The sequence below is a fragment of the Crinia signifera genome, chromosome 19 (genome assembly GCF_055691185.1).
Source record: "Crinia signifera chromosome 19, ASM5569118v1, whole genome shotgun sequence".
NCBI lineage: Eukaryota > Metazoa > Chordata > Amphibia > Anura > Myobatrachidae > Crinia > Crinia signifera.
The window spans coordinates 57,198,943-57,216,572 of NC_139226.1; positions in this window are offsets into that span (position 1 = coordinate 57,198,943).

Consider the following 17,630-nt stretch of genomic DNA (forward strand, 5'->3'; position numbering starts at 1 on the left):
AGTGAGATTGAAAGAGATGGCAACAATTCAGTCTGTGGGGTCGAAATAAATGATAGATTTTTGCCCTGATTCTGGTTGGCATGGTAAGCTGTTTACATGCGAGGGGATATGTAACAAGGACACATCCCCTCTCTTGTCTCCACTGCAGGAGAATCATTCGGTTGTCACAGGGCCGGATTAACAATGGGCCTGATGGTGCTATAGCTCCAGGCCCATTCTCCAAATAGGCCCATTTTGTAGCTGAGGGTCAGGGCTTTCCAACGAGACCAGCCCCGCGTCGCTAGCCCCCCGGGAACCGGAGATACCGCCAGGCAAACCTGGAACGTTTTCCCCATAAGATAACATGGGACCCGCTAATTCCGACCTCCACCCGGTTCCAACGGCTGCCAGTTCCCCCTATAGCAGGGGTGGCCATAATTTTGTGTCCTGGGATCTACTTTTAGTTCACATATTTAGCGGAGATCTACCAATGGGCCTGATTCGGAGGTGACCATATAGTGATATTTAGTTTTGCTATTCCGCATGCATGAAAGTACCGGAAACCCCTTGTTGCAGACCCGTATATCTAACTGTATGATGGCGGGCACAGTTGCACATGGCATTGCTGCCAGTAGAGATGGTAACTGTATATTTCTGCAGATATGAATATATAAGAATCAGCAACTGCACATACAAACACAAACATACATACATACATACATACATACATACATACATACATGTGTTCGCTAGGCTGCTAACATACACAACCTACCGAACAGTCTGTATCACTGGAACCATTACCACAGCCCACAGTTATCACTCCTGAGCTGTCAGCAATCCACGTGGGATCATGCCTATATTATATGCAATTCAGAGTTTAACATCTTCCAAATGCAACACGGAATTAATATCGTTTTTCTTATTTATTTTTTTACTTTCGGTCAGTTATGTAATTATTGTCTGTGATTGGAACCTCTGCAGTGTGAATCCTGTTCTACCCCTTTCACATCACAAAATGCAGGGTCGCACTGGGACTTTGAAACGGTTCAGTCCCTAGACAACCCTGCATTTTACTCTGTTCACATCCCCTCAGCGAACTGCCAATATTGCCGGTTCGCTGACCTCACCCAGGGGCATGGCAGAGCATCATCGGGGGAGGTGGAGGAGGCAACGCTTAGTGCTGGCGCTGCTCCAAGCACTGCCTCCTCCATTGGTGTGAACGGTAAACAAGTCACTCGACCCTATTAACCTGTTCACACCACAAAGCAACACGGCAACGAACCGGTAAGAACCCTTATTTTTTACTGGTTCATATTGCAGTGTTGCTACCGCTTTGCAGGACCCAGTAACCCCTTTCACATCGCACCAATTACCGGGTTGAACCGGCAAGAAACCGGCATGAACCTGGTAATCACAGTAGGTGCGATGGGAAAGGGGTATAGGTTGCTTTTTTATTTTACCCTTGTATGTCCTATTGTCATGTATTGCTAATTGCACATTTTAACCTACGTAGTGCGTCCAAGATGGCCGCCTCGCCTGGGACTCTCCTGTGTAGAAAGAGCCGTTCTGATAATTATGCAATGATCTCTCCTAATCCCAATGTTTGTAGGAGAAATAATCCTTGGCATCGATAACACAAAATGTCTGTCACATCTTTGTATTTTATTCATTGTTTCTGTATTCTCTGAAAACCTAAACTTCTGTAATACGTTCATGTTATCTGTAACGTGTCCTGTGCCGAATTGGAGAAAATATTGTAGAAATATAATTCTTCTTCTTTTTCTTCTTCTTCTTCCTTTGTTAAATCTTGTTTTTATTTGTATATATTATTATTATTATTATTTATCAGGAGTTAATAACCCATATATCATATAACCGACTTGCATTATTCACATATAACACATACAAATATAATGTTTCCCTACCAAACCTTGAGCACATATTAGTCGGAGGCATTGATTCATTACTCCATAAGCCCCGCCCATTTGTATGGTCAGCTCAGTGATCGAGGTGTAAACTTACTCCATAAGCCCAGCCCATTTGTATGGTCACCTCAGTGTTCGGGGTATAAGCCTACTCCATAAGCCCCGCCCATTTGTATGGTCACCTCAGTGATCATGGTGTAAGCCTACTCCATACGCCCCTCCCATTTGTATGGTCACCTCAGTGATCAGGGTGTAAACCTACTCCATAAGCCCCTCCCATTTGTATGGTCACATCAGTGATCAGGGTGTAAGCCTACTCCATACGCCCCTCCAATTTGTATGGTCACCTCAGTGATCAGGGTGTAAGCCTACTCCATAAGCCCCTCCCATTTGTATGGTCACCTCAGTGATCAGGGTGTAAGCCTACTCCATACGCCCCTCCCATTTGTATGGTTACCTCAGCGATCAGGGTGTAAGCCTACTCCATTTACTTTCCATTACCACCTCTAATCTCATTTACCCACCAGCCCTCACTGCGACCTCCTGACGTTTTGGAGCATTTATTAATATAAATAAAGACAAATTCACACAAAATATATTTAATAAATAAATTCAAACTTTTATTTTAAGTAAAATGTATATATTATTTTTGCTCTGCATTATAAAATAGGGAATACTGGAACAGGATTGTTCCAGAACTCTTACACACTTGTCCTATAAGAGGAACAAGATGGTGGAGTCATCCATCAGCACTCAGGAGAGGAAAAACCCCCTGTGGGGGAAACCTCTGGGGACCCATGGCTGACGGACTGCCCGTCCCTCTAGGCATTAAGAGACTTTGCAGAGTTTGCCCAAACCACCCACCCACTAACCTTATATAACCCGTCATCCCTTCTGTCACCCCAAATCTGTATTTTAACTTTTTTCCCAGATGATGAAGAACGCACCCGATGGCACCGGGGGGCACGCGCATGTCCACAGTAATGGGGGGGAGAGACAAGGTAGGGGGGAGAGACAGACAAGGTAAAGGGGCGAGACAGACAAGGTAGGGGGCGAGAGAGACAAGGTAGGGGGAAAGAGACAAGGTAGCTAGCTACCCATTAGTATTAGGACTCCATGTAAGAATCAGCCAGAACCCCTTTAGGACTCGTCTCTGGTGCTATAAGGGGTTAGGGCTGCAATGATATATATAGGACAGCTCTAACTCTGTTTCCTATGTCCCCACCGGGTCTGATCTCTATACACATACACAGACGGCCGTCATGTATGTACATTAGTCAGTAACCCATTGCCAACAGGCTGCTGGCAACACAGCAGAGGATACAGCGGAGGAGGGGACACCGCTGGTCCTCGCTGGAAAGATACTGTGTGTGATGGTAAATACCAGCGGCATATCCTGTGTATCACATGGACACTAACACAATATGCTGCCAGGATTTAGTATCACTCTTACATGGAGCCCAAACTATGATATAACTATAACAACAGTATCAGATAATAACAAAGTAATGGGTACAGCACCGTATACATCTCTCCCACCTCTGCACATTAATAAGTAGGGATCCGTACGGGGACTTGATGCAGCATAGGACACCTTGTGCCTTGCGACACGTCCTTTCCGCTCCATACAGGGTTTATTCAGCGTCTCCAGACACCGCCCTTAGGTGTCCCAGGCACAGCCCTAGTGGCTGCTTAGTACTGCCCCCCTAGGTGGGAGATTTGTTTTTATCCAATACTGTCCTGTCGGTCAGGTGATCAGTCATATATTACAGTAGTCGCGCTCCGAGTCTGCCGCCGCATCGCACTAACCTGCCCTTATCTCTGTCCAGTCACTAACCTTATGTGAGTATGTCCTCCTGCTGGTGAGCTGCGCACTGCCCGGAGTCCTGTGAGGTGAATGAGTGAGACAGCCTCAGTACAGCCCTGATTATGACATCACTATGACCTCACAGACCCCACCTGATTGGCCAGTTTGTGGTTTGAGGCCCATTATGACATCACATTTGCATGGCTGACCTGAGGGAAATGTGATTTCACTTCTCACTTTAAATATTACATTCACATCAGAATCTAATGTATTATTTGATGGCAGGATTTCCCTATAAATCTTTGGGAATGTGAGGTTTTATATGAACACAATTTTCACTGTAGTTACATTGTTTTCTAGCAGGGGTGGCCAGATTTTTGTGTCCTGGGATCATACCTCCCATCATAACCCATTCCAGGAGAGACAAGATGCTCTCTTTCTGGACATTCATGTCAGTGGCAGTTGCAGGGCTGCAGCACAGTCCACAATTCAGATAGGGGAGCCCCACCAACTGCCACCCCAAACACCACAGTCTGGACTCACTGGCAGGTGTGGCTCCCCTTTTTGAATTTGTGACATTGGTGCAGTCCCACCTCTACAACTACCACTGGCAGCAAGTCCAGGAGCAGAGCATTTTGTCCCTCCTGGAATGGGTCATGTTGGGAGGTATGCGGGATCTACTTTTAGTTCACATATTTAGCAGAGATCTACCATTGTCAATGGGCCTGATTCGGAGGTGGCCCATATTTTGATATTTAGTTTTGCTATTCCGCATGCATGAAAGTACCGGAAACCCCTTACCGCAGACCCGTAAATCTAACTGTACGATGGCAGGCACAGTTGCACACGGCATTGCTGCCAGTAGAGATGGTAACTGTATATTTCTGTAGATATAAATACATAAGAATCAAGAATTGCACAATCAGCGTGCGCCGTGCGGCCAGTGTTTTCAAAACAGAAGCGCTTCCCGCACCGCCGCATAGCGCTAGTTATTTCTTATTCACTGAAGGGACCCCCCCACCGCCGCCAGCTTTATACTCAGCGCCGCAGGTACCCGCGCAGCAAGGACACCACTGCAGACTCCTGTCAGAAGCCGGCATGGACCCCCTTTGCACGGGGGGCGAGGGGCGAACTGCCGCCCTCCAGTAGCCGGCCCTGCATACATACATATACACACACATACATATACATACATACATACAGTACATACATATATATATATATATATATATATTTACATACATACATACACACATACATATATACATACATACATACATACATATACACACACACACACATACATACACACATACATACATACATATATGTATATACATACATACATAGCATCCACCTCTGAACCAGGCTCACAGGCCCTATGCTTCCCACAATAGATTTTGTTTTGCTGATCGCTCTTACACACATAGGGCCACATTCTGCTTGCCTCGCTCGGACACCAATTCATTTGCAGAGTGTATCTTAGCCCACTGCACATGCGTACCATTCGCAAGGCGCATGTGTAGGTTTGGGCACACTCGCGACCTTACGAGTAGAAATACGCTAGCGAACAAACTCGTGCAGAGTAGTCGTAATGTGGGCGTATGGATTGGCGAGGGCACAACTGGGCGGTAACCGGGGCGTATACTGGGGTGGTGACTACATGTGCTGGGCGGTGGCTTCGCTCCACTGTGAGAGCGCTCGGACTGATTGAGCTTAAAATCATTCGCTCGGTAAAAGTAAGTCTTACGCCTTGCAGGACAGACGATTCTCTGCCCCACATTCGCATGGGCGATCAACACGGACAATTGCTAAAATTCCTGCACACAATATACACCCATGCAGCATACAAGTTTCTCTACTATTAGTTATTTAATCACATATATAAGAATGGTAGATGCTATATGTGATTGGATTACTAATAGTATTACTAATACTGGCCATAGTGACCTTCAAATGAAATTATATTGTTATATTTTATTTTGTATTTTAATTGCTCTTATACCTTTATGTTTATTTTTGGATTACATTTGATTTCTATTTTAGCACAGTCTGTCTTTTTCTCTCTTTGTGTTCTTTCTATATGTGGTCCAAGTACCCGCATCTGACTGCTGCCTGAACAGAATATTTGTGATTGCTCATGATTTGTTACACTGTGGTCCGACAGCGCACAGCCATTTTCTTCTGTTATAGGATCTATTAGTCAGCGACTGATAACCAGGACACAAGCACGGAACCACTCGGGTATTGTATCATATTAACGGAGCAGGAGGCGGCTGTACTCCAGCAGCATCAGCCTGCAGCCACTGTACCACCCATATCAGACAATTACACCCCACACACTACATCCAGGAGTCACTCAGGATGTACTTGGTGCTGCGAGGAGCCTCTGTGCTGGTACAGAGCGGTAAGCCCAGCATATGTGGGTGTGGGGCCAGACTGATATATAGCAGCTGCAGAGGGCTCTTCACAGCACTCCGGTGCCGTCATGACATCAGGGGCACTACCGGGAGCTGGCGTTATGAAACGTCAGATGTTCAAGTTCACGTGTATTTTGTTAATTTGGCTGTGATCTACCTTTTGGCCAGGTCTGCCCTACAGCATCACAGAAACTTGAGGTTGTCAAAGTCAAACCCAAATCGCTGGGCCTTCAATCTGATACCTGGTCCACATGGGTTCATTGGTTCTAGAGATATTGCAGGTAAAACAATTTTTTTTTCATTTCTGAAATGTAATTTCATGGCTGTTCATGTTGTTTGAGGGCAGATTTCTCTGGAACCAAACGGGCCAGTTTCACTGGACCAAAATCATCTGAAGGCTACATGTAAATGGGTCAGTTGGTTCCGAAGATTTAGCTGGTTGTTTAAAAGGGGGCGGGGGTGGTTTTCTCTCCCCCTCACACCAGAAAATGCAGGGACTAGGTTTGTGTAAAAGGGGCCAGTCCCAGAATGTCCCTGCAAGATCTTGGGACCATATTCGCTGCATTTTCTGGTATATAAGGGGTATTATTTTTAAATAGCCGGGACATGCAGTGCTCTGAATACAGCCGGGCAGCCCCCAGTTCTCTGCCCGGCTGTTAATGGCTGTCATTTCTGCCCAGTGGCGACTGTCCCCCAGTTACCGCGAGCATGTATTCCCCCTTGGCAATGAGCATGTAATCCCACATGGCAATGAGCATGGAACCCCTGGCAATGAGCATGGAACCCCTGGCGATGAACATGTAGGTATGCAACACTTATGTAGCATCATTTTTAATAGGCATTATGGTGTTTGGCATAATACGTAATGGAGATTATGGTGTGAGGCTTAACATGTAATGAGCATTATGGTGTCAATTTTTAATGTGCGCCTTTGGCGCGCAATGCCCCTATTTATGAAGCATATTGTGCATTATTGCTCAATCTGTTTGGTATAGTGCAGGTATGTCCAAACTATGGCCCTCCAGCTGTGAAACTACAAGTCCCATCATGCATTGCCACAGTTTTGCAATTAAAAACTATGTCAAGGCATGCTGGGATGTGTAGTTTCACAACAGCTGGAGGGCCACTGTTTGGACATGCCTGGTATAGTGTGTAATCTGTGTGGCATATCGTGAATTTTTGCTCAATCGGTGTGAATTTTGTCTCATTCCATGTGGCATAATGTGTAAGAAGCAAGTACAGTATAAGGGGTTACTATTGTGTTGCATGATTTGTATAAGGGGTATATGGGCCCTTATTCTGGTTGGTGCGGTGTTTGCCGCTTGCGGTCGTACCGCCGATGTTTTTCGTCTGCGCATGTGCAGAGGTCACTCTGCGCATGTGCAAGCGGTTTCGCCGTATGTTTTTTTTAGACGCCGCACAGGGGGCGGAGAGGGGCGTGAGGGGGTACTTAGCCTCATTACCCTATGCATACGCCCCGCGTTTCATGGGCGTTCCCATGCAAACGCTGGGCGTATGCATGGTAATAAAGCCGTGACGCATGTGTAGGGGGCGGGCATCTGACATCGCCGGATGTCAGCTGCCCGCCCCCATACATGATTTCATACGGACAAGTGTCCGTGTGGTCTAGGGTGTCGGGAGCTGGTGGAGCATGCGGCCCTGCATTCGATGGTCGGCGACCATCGAATGCAGGGGCTGCTCCCAAGATGGAGGAGGCGTATCCCCGTCCACTTTCATGCGGACCGCCACATATCCGCGTACGGACGGAGGTGGCGATCCGTATGGAAGGCGGGGATTCGTCTGCACGGTCCTGGCCGCATATTCTGATCTGGCCGCACAGATCAGAATAAGGGCCATGGTGTGGTAAACTTAGATTACCACATAAAAGGTGCTGACATACTGTCTACCAAGTTTCGGCTTTCAGTATTTTTTTATGACTGGAGTGCCGCCTCACCCCTCAAGTATCTTAGGACATCGGCGTCCTGCGGGTGCACCTTTGGAGTGCACCCGCCAATATATCTCCCTGTATTTCTTATGCCAGCTTCCCCCTGCCTTTTCCAGGCATGTATAATTATTTTAAAGTATTTACACAAATAGAGACACACCCATGAGCAGACCACCCAAACAGAACACTGGTCACGTCCCCCACATTATTAGATGCTGGCCGCAACCCCTATTATTGCGCATAATAGGCCCTTGATAATTTTCAGCTCCAGGCCCATTTAGACCTTAATCTGGCTCTGGGTTGTCACCGACCATCAAATGATTTTTCAGTGGGAAATTACTTTTGTACCAGGACAAAGACGGGATGGGCTACTGACTTCCTGTGACGTCAGCTGCCCACCCCTGGTACATATCTTCCCACCTGCATATCCATGGGAACGCCCGAATTCGACCCCATCTGAATGAATTAGAACCACACCCTTTATCACCTGCAATACGGAAAGTGTTATCTATGTGATTGAGGGCACAACAGCTGCACTATCATTTTTTTTGGGCTAAAATTGCATACCTCCCAACTTTTGAAGTTGGGAGGTCGGGACGTTCGCACGAAAAGGGGGCGTGGCCTCAAGAAAATGGGGTGTGGCCTCACGGGGTGACACGAACTCCGGCCACGCCCCCATTTTCGCCGCTCGTCGGTGCTTGCGCACAGCGTCTATTCTCGGCAAGCTGGGGGGGCTCCCAACTGTCCCCCCCACTGCGGGACAATGGCGGCCCCGGGCGGGACGCGGGAACGTCCCCGAATATCGGGACGTTCCCGCGGAAAGCGTGACAGTTGGGAGGTATGCAATTGGTCAAAGGACCTTGCGAAATTGCTTGCAAAAGCAGAAATTTAAAGGATCTTTGACTTTTAATTCAGGGGGCTAACAGCAGTGTCCTATTATCCCCAATAATGTCAGGCCCCGTGGGTCAGAGGAGCCTGAGGATCAGGGACATATAAAATGGGGCCACAAGTGCATACTACCCACAAATCAATTTTAAAAAAACAATAAGAGCAACCCCCCTTGTTACTTTGTCCAGTCCTGACTTTGCAGCTTTACTATGTATGATGCTGCGCCGGCTCTTCCCTCCTTGGAGCCGAGCAGCAGCATAGCAGCTGGACGTCGAGGAGCTCCGCCTCCTCAAGCTCTCGGGCTTACAGCATCCTGGCTGCTCTGCCCCCGCACAGTAGTGGAGCTGTTTTCGGGCATGGAACAGCGGAGCCCGGAAAACAGAACCAGGAGAGAGGTATGAGCGGGAAGCATAGGGAGAGCGGATGGGAGGAGGTTGCATTGTGGCAGCGGGAGGAGGAAGAATGAATGAGCAGGGAAGGCAATAGAAATTTTGGCGCCCCATAAACTAATATTTCTGGGGGGCCCACCCTACCAAGCAATATTAGTGGTGTGGAGCAGGAAGGGAGAGTGGGAGTACACCCTTCAATAAAACTCCCCCCAACCTTGCTAAGAGAGTAACTACCCCTTCACCATTACACCCTTCCTAGCGAATGACAGTACCCCCATTACATGGAGTGAGAGTACCAACTCCCTCACTACAAATCTGGCAAAACCACCATCCACCTCGACATACAAAATTAAAATAGGAACAGTGCACGGCGGAGGCGCGCATCAAAAATTTACACTGTAATGACTACTGCACATTATGCCACACACCGTAATTTATACCACACACCATAATGCCCATTAGACATTATACCACATGCCGTAATGCCCATTACACATTATACCACACACCGTAATACTCATTACATATTATTCCAGGTACTTGTGTATTTTGGCGGCGCCTGATTTCAGCATCGTTCGATGAACGCATCGCATGCCATGTACCCGATGGCATGCGATGCGACGCGATTTTGACCCCCTATACGATGAAAAATCGTATAAGCACCCTAATGGGTGCTTACAATGTTAAATGCAACCCCACGCCATCCCCCCCCCCACTATAAACGTGAACCCGAAGCGTGGCGAGCGCAGCGAGCCCGCGAGGGGCGGCGATACGCGTCCTACGACCTTTTCATACCCCCTCTATCCACGTCGGCGTGGAGTTGAGAATAGATTAGTGTGGCGAGCGCAGCGAGCCACCGAGCCCGAAGCGTGGCGAGCGCAGCGAGCCCCGCGAGGGGACGCAGATACCTTCACAGGTAAACGCGTCCCTTCGCGGGCTTCACAGGTATCCGCTGCGCTCGCCACGCTTCGGGCTCGGTGGCTCGCTGCGCTCGCCACACTAATCTATTCTCAACTCCATGCCGACGTGGATAGTGGGGGTATGAAAAGGTCGTAGGACGCGTACCGCCGCCCCTCGCGTGCTCGCTGTGCTCGCCACGCTTCGGGTTCACGTTTATAGTGGGGGGGTGGCGTGGGGGTGCATTTAACATTGTAAGCACCCATTAGGGTGCTTAACATTGTATAAGCACCCATTAGGGTGCTTATACAATGTTTAATCGCATCGCATCGTATGGCATTGTATGCCATGTACAATGGCATACAATTTGAAAATTGTATGCCATCGTACACTAACCAACGAAATCGCGTCGCATCGCATACCATCGCATGCGTAATGGTATGCGATGCGATGGGCGCCGCCAAAATACACAAGTACCTTATTCCACAAAGTGTAATGTTATAACATATTATGCCATATGCCACATAAGTGCTGCTTACCTACATGCTTGTTGCCATGGGTTGGTTGTTCATTGACAGAGGTTTCTTGCTCAATGCCAGGGGTTTCATGCTTGTTGCCATGGAGGATAACATGGTCGTTGCCCAGGGGGTATTACATGGTCATCGCCAGGGGGAGTTTGAATGCTCGTTGCACGGGGAATGGGGTTAAATGCTTGTTGCCCAAAGGGTTAAAGGCTCCTTGCCCAAAGTAGTACTTGCTCGCTGCCATGGGGGATTACTTGCTTTCAGCATCTAAAGAAAATGGAGAGGAGGGATCCTTGCAGCATCTACAGAGAGGAGGAAGGGGTGCTTACAGCATCTATAGAGGGGTGTTAGGGATCTACATCTACAGAGGATGAAGAGGGCTGACAATTAGTGTTTAAAGGTGCTGTTAAAGGTCAGGTATACAGCAACTGTGGAGGGACAGCTTGGAATTAGCGTCCAGGGGGAAAAAACAAATATTGCAGGCTTGTCTGTATAGTAATTAATGCGATTCGTCAGCATGTGACTTTTTCAAAAGGAAGATTCCTTTTGAAAAAGTCACACGCTGACGAAACGCGTTAAGGACTCCCTATACAGACAAGCCTGCAATATTTGTTTTTCCCCCTGGACATTAATTCCCAGCTGTCGGTCCACAGTTGCTTTATACTTTATACAGAAACTTTCAAATATATCAAGGGTTTTAACCAGGTACAGGTGGGAGACATTCTTCACAGGAAGAGGAGCAACAGAACACGAGGACATGCACTGAAACTAGAGGGAGGAAGATTCAGGGGAAATGTGAGGAAGAATTTTTTCACAGAAAGAGTAGTAGATAAATGGAATAGCCTACCATCAGAGGTGGTAGACACAAATACAGTAGTACAATTTAAACATGCTTGGGATAAGCATATTGATATCCTTACAAAAAAATAAGGATCAAATATGGTTTGAGGTAACATGTTTAAAAAAAGGGGCAGACTAGATGGGCCAAGTGGTTCTTATCTGCCATCAAATTCTATGTTTCTATACCTGACCTTTAACAACCACCTTCAAACACTAATTGGCAGCCCCACAGCTACCGCTATCCAGCCACTTACGATAGCCGCTTCCAGTCTTTGATTGCAACCTGTGAACACCGGCCGGCAGACCAACAGCTACCGTCATTTAGCCACTGACCTCTGTGGACATCAATCGCTGTTAGCAAAACAGCTGTCACTCTCAATCCCGGCACCTGCCTGCAGCAACCTTGGAGACGCAGTCATTCGGCTCTTGATAGCTGCCTGCAGTACCTCATGCCAGCCGCTGCCTCTCAGCACTCTTCAACTGCCTGCCACACAGGTAAAAACCAGACCCGGACAAGGTGGTGTCCCTTCTGGGGGGTGTTTTGTCTGTGTACTTTGGGCACTAGGCAGATTGCAATATGAGGGTGAAATGGGAGGGGATAGAGATTTTGACATGAAGCTACAGAATACAACTTGTGAAAGTTAGATTCTATTTGAGAGGTGTCCATGTGATAGCTTTCACCAGGGACATGGGGAAGGGGAGATTACAGCCTCCCCGTGTGGTCTGGATGGTTCTGTTTTTTGATACATGCCCGGACCATACAGGGAGGCTTTATTCTCCCCCTCCTCCTCTCCTTAGTGACAGCTGTCACAGGAAGCCCCCGGACAGGACACGCCCCGGATCAGACACTACAATCTCTTGAATGCAGAGTTTGATGTCCGGTCCGGCATTCCAGGGTCTTGTCTTGGTCCATTTTTTACCCGTACCCCACAGTTATTGCTGTGACAGAGCCGCAGGACGGGTGCTCACAATCAACAGTCGAAATCAGTGGAATCACCTCTGCTTCCCTCCCTCACACATACTTACCAATCATTGGTAAAACATATATTGCAGGCTAATATACACCTGGATCTCCAGTTATTATTTTTTGTCCCTTTCATTCAACTTTGGAGACATTTTTACTTGTTATACTACTTGGCATGTGGTCCAGTTTTACACTTAATTTTATTGGTTTTATACATCAAATTATTATTACATGTTACCTTGTGTAGATTAATTACTAAACAAACTATTCTTCGCCCAGCGCAGTTTATCCCAATTACGTTTTAACCTTCTCACGCAGACTAACCTTCTCCCCAGTGCCTAATAGGGATGGCCATCGATGGTTTATGGCCGATGTCGAATACTTTTGCCATCGATGAGGGAGAACCAGATGGTTTCCCTACATCAATGGCAAAGGAGAACCAATGTTTCCTTTTTTTTAAAAAGACACCAAGAAGTCCCACCCCCAAATTCTGATTGGCCCATGGGCCATTCAGTCAAATATAATGGATGACCATCGATAGCTAAAACTATCGATGGTTATCCATCAAATAGTTTACGACTATCAATGGTTGGGTGCAGAATCGCCATTGATGGTTATCTGCACCGATGGCCATCCCTAGTGCATAACCCTGACTCTCCCATCCCACAGCCTAACCCTCTCCCCATTGCCTCACCCTAACTCTCCCTTCCTGCAGCCTAACCCTCTCCCCGATGCCTATCCCTAACTCTCCTGCAGCCTAACCCTCTCCCTGGTGCCTAACCCTCCCCTTCTGCAGCTTAGCCTTCTCTCCAGTGCCTAACCCTAACTCTCCCACAGCCTAACCCTCTCCCCAGTGCCTAACTCTCCCCTCCCACAGCCTAAACCTAACCATTCCTTTCCTGCAGCTTAACCCTCTCCCCAGTGCCTAACCCTAACCCTCTCCTCCTGCAGCATAACCTCCCCATTGCCTAACCCTCCCCATCCACAGAGTAACCGGTAATTATGTTGTACCAGGGCACCCTCTAAGCCATGGGTCCTCAAACTGCGGCCCTCCAGATGTTGTGAAACTACAATTCCCAGCATGCCTTGCCACAGTTTTAACACTCCCTTATAGGAAAACTGTGGCAAGGCACATCTGGAGGGCCGCAGTTTGAGGACCCATGCAGTCTAAGCAATTTGCTTAGTGGGCTATTCTGCGTAAGGAAATCACATCGCATGCCATTGCATGTCCCGTTTTAGTGCCATACAATGCGTGCGATGCGATGTGATCTTCCTAAGTAACTTATTCACTGCTCTCTCGCCCCGGGCTTATTGCATCGCATTCCATTGCACCTGATGCAAAATCGCATGCGATTTTATAGGGTGCGATGCCATTAACTGTACTACACTCCACTATCCACGTCACCCCGAAGCGTGGCAAGCGCAGCGAGCCATGCGAGGGGCGGTGGAACGCGTCCTCCCGACCTTTTCATACCCCCACTATCCACGTCGGTGTGGAGTTGATTTTAATTAGTGTGGCGGGTGTAGCGAGCCCCGCAAGAGGACGCGGATTACTTTACATGTTTTCCGCGTCCCCTCGCCACGCTTCGGGCTCTGTAACTCACTGCGATCGCCACACTATATATAATCAACTCCACGCCGACGTGGATTGTGGGGGTATGAAAAGGTCAGGAGTAAGCGTTCCGCCGCCCCTCCACCGGCTCGATGTGCTCACCACGCTTTGGGGTGGCGTGGATAGTGGTGGGGTTTTCAGAACATAGCTACGGTAACTAACAAACGTCCATCCATATTCCATCCATATTAACTATTGAGATCGCATGCATCGCACGGCACTAAAACGGGATGTGCGATGCAATGCGATTTTCTTGCGCAAGCGTACGTAGGTTAATTGGGCGCCCTGGTACTACATAAGTACCGATTAACCCTTTCCCCAGTGCCTAACTCTCCCCTCCTGCAGGCTAATCCTCTACTTATATCCAGACAATATACACCCTATCTGGAGTCACTCACAGGGGAGCCAAATATATGTTTGGAGGGCTCCACAAGGCAGCGATAATTTGAATGATGAGAAAAAACAGAATCTAGATATTTTGCCGACCTCAATGGTTAATAACAGACTCCCGCAATACAAGACTGTGACACACGCTGCTATAGGAATGGGCCGGAAGTGACACAACGGCATAAACAGTTTGCCATGGCAAAATCGGAAAAGACACTTGAGAGAACCTAAAATCACCAAAGACTGTTCCAATTTGGTGGACTTCCTGTGACATCACAGGGATCCCTGTCTCCGCTATTAAACAGGCTGTTCACTCAACAGCTGTCAGTGTCTAGTGAGCAGAGGCAGAGAGGACACAGCGCTGGAGCAGGTATGTATAGGTTTAATTTCATGGTGTAAAATGTGTGCTAATAAAATGATACTGTTCTTGGTGTCTGTGTTGTTACTTCCACATTCTTTATACAGGTGAATTATGAGACCCAGCAGGTGTATTAATAGCTTGCATGCTGGGTCTTGTAGTTCACCTGTTTTAAGCATTGTGTTTAAATATATTTTTTCACACATCAGCCCATGGTCCACCACCCTGGGATGCCGGGGACAGCCCAGGCTTTACCCATCCAAGGCTTTATTAGGGGGGTCCCCACTCCCCCAGGTACCTCAGCCAGCATGGACCAGCCATGGTGTGCATGGTACGGCCGGGGGACCTTATGTAAAAAGTGTCCCCGGCTGTGACATGACACCGGTGGCTGTTCCAGTCCGGTGCTTGTTTCAAAATACGGGGGACCCCCAGTTTTGTTGGTCCCCTGTATTTTTAGAACCAGGACTGGTTCAAGAGCCTGGTGCTGGTTACTTAAAAATGGCAGACCCCTACACATTTTGGCCCCTGTATTTTTTTAACCAGGACCGTTTCAATGAGCCTGGAGCTGGTTATTTTGACTAAATACTGCACACTTCCATGTCTAACACATTGCACATGTGCATTAATTTGCACATTTTTATGACTACAATTTGCACTTTTTCATCACTAAAATTTGCACTGAATCGCATGGCATCACAGTTTGCACACCTCAATTCGCATTCCATGTGCTTTTTTTTTTTTAAAATTGTCGATTTTAAAAAATGCGATTTTGTGCGATTTCAGAACCTTATTGAACATCTCATCCTGTTACATGTCACCCATCTACACATATATAGGTGTCTTACATGACCTGTCTGTATACTGTAGCTCTTTCTCCTTTAGGCAGTGCCTTCCATATCTATGTATGCAACATCTAAATAAAATAGGGACTTGGACTGCTACATTTGACAGATTTGTCATTAAAATGACTTACATCAAAATGTAAATGAGCCCCGGAGCATTTAAGCCCCGTACACACGGGCCGACGGGAGCTTTGTGCTGAGGGATCTAGTTAAGCACAGATCGCTCAGCACACAGCACTGCACCAGTGCTGAGCAATCTGTCACTGCCCGTGTTCTCAATATAGACTGCAATCACAATCTAGTCAGACTGTGCATTACCGTTACCGGGGGCCATACACATGGATCGATCAGTGCTCCATTTCTAAGGAATCTAGTCACACCAATTAGAAATGGGGCTGAAATTGCCCTGTGTGTGTATGGTCCTTTAAAAAGATCTACTTGTTGGTGGAAAGAAACTGATACCTTTCATGTTAGTTAAAATGCATGTAGCTAAAGGGATCATTGTGGTTTATAACCAATACAGGGCAATGGCACTGATGATCCCATTTAAATGTATATATCATGGTATAACAGCTACATCATTTGGGTAAGGTGCAATCAGGAAAATGTATAGACTCTTCAGGGAGTTATGGAGACTGCTTTCATTTCAGGGAGTCTCCTTGACAACCAGGGACAGTAGACAAGTATATACAACTCCCGGCCTGTTCCTTCCTGGGACTTAATTTTATCCCCGTCTCCCCTTGTCCTTGGGGTTATTCAGAGCCTGATCGCAGGGCTTAAAATTTCCAGGCCGGGCAATAAACGACAGACTGCGCATGCGTACGGCTCATAGTGCTCATGCGTGATGCTTTCCTGCAATTAAATCCTGGGAATTTTTTTAATTGCTGGCCGTACACAAATTGATTGACAGAAAGCCAGAGTTTGGGATGGCAAGGAAAACCCAGACTAGCCCAGGCATTTATTGGAAAGTTGTTTGACGTCAGCTTGGCCCCAGACTTTTTTTTTATCGAAGCTTCCGAGTAAGTCCTGGGGGGTCTACAGCAAGATGGTAGACAAGCATTGGGTCGACACCATTAGGTCAACATGCTGAAAGGTCGACATGGGTCTAGGTCCTTGATGGCTAACCTTGACACTTCAGCTGATGTTGAACTACACATCCCAGCATGCCCTGCATCAAATTTGGCATGGCCAAATAGCAAAACTGAAGCAGAGCATGCTGGGATGTGTAGTTCAACAACAGCTGGAGTGTCAAGGTTAGCCATCAACGGTCTAGGTCGATATGAGTCTAGGTCGACACAAGAATTAGGTCAACATGGGCAAGGTCAACAGTCAAAAAGTTGACATGGGGTTTTTCACAGTTTTTTGAGCCGACATGTGCTGACAGGCGGTATTTCATGCCGTACCATCCACTAGGGCGTGGTGGGAGAATAAAATATTGTGCCGAGCGCAGCGAGGCACCGTGCCCGAAGCATGGCGAGCGCAGAGAGCCATACAAGGCATACTTTAACCTGTGTCCATGTCGACTGCGTCGACATTGGGGGGGGGGGGGGGCAGTGAAAAACACCATGTTGACCTTTTGACAGTTAAGCTTGCCCATGTCAAACTATTGCTTGTGTCGACATAAACCCATGTTGATCTTATAGTGTCGACCCAATACTTGTTGATCTTCTTGCTGTAAACCTGATGATTCATACCCATCCTGGGCTACGCACAGATTGCACACAGTGGAAAAATCATTTGATGTATGTATCCAGCGCAGGGATCTGCAAATTAGCAGACAACCAATCAGGTCTGAATAACCCCTTGATCTGGGTATGTCCCCTCCACAGAACAAAGAACTGTAACAAACG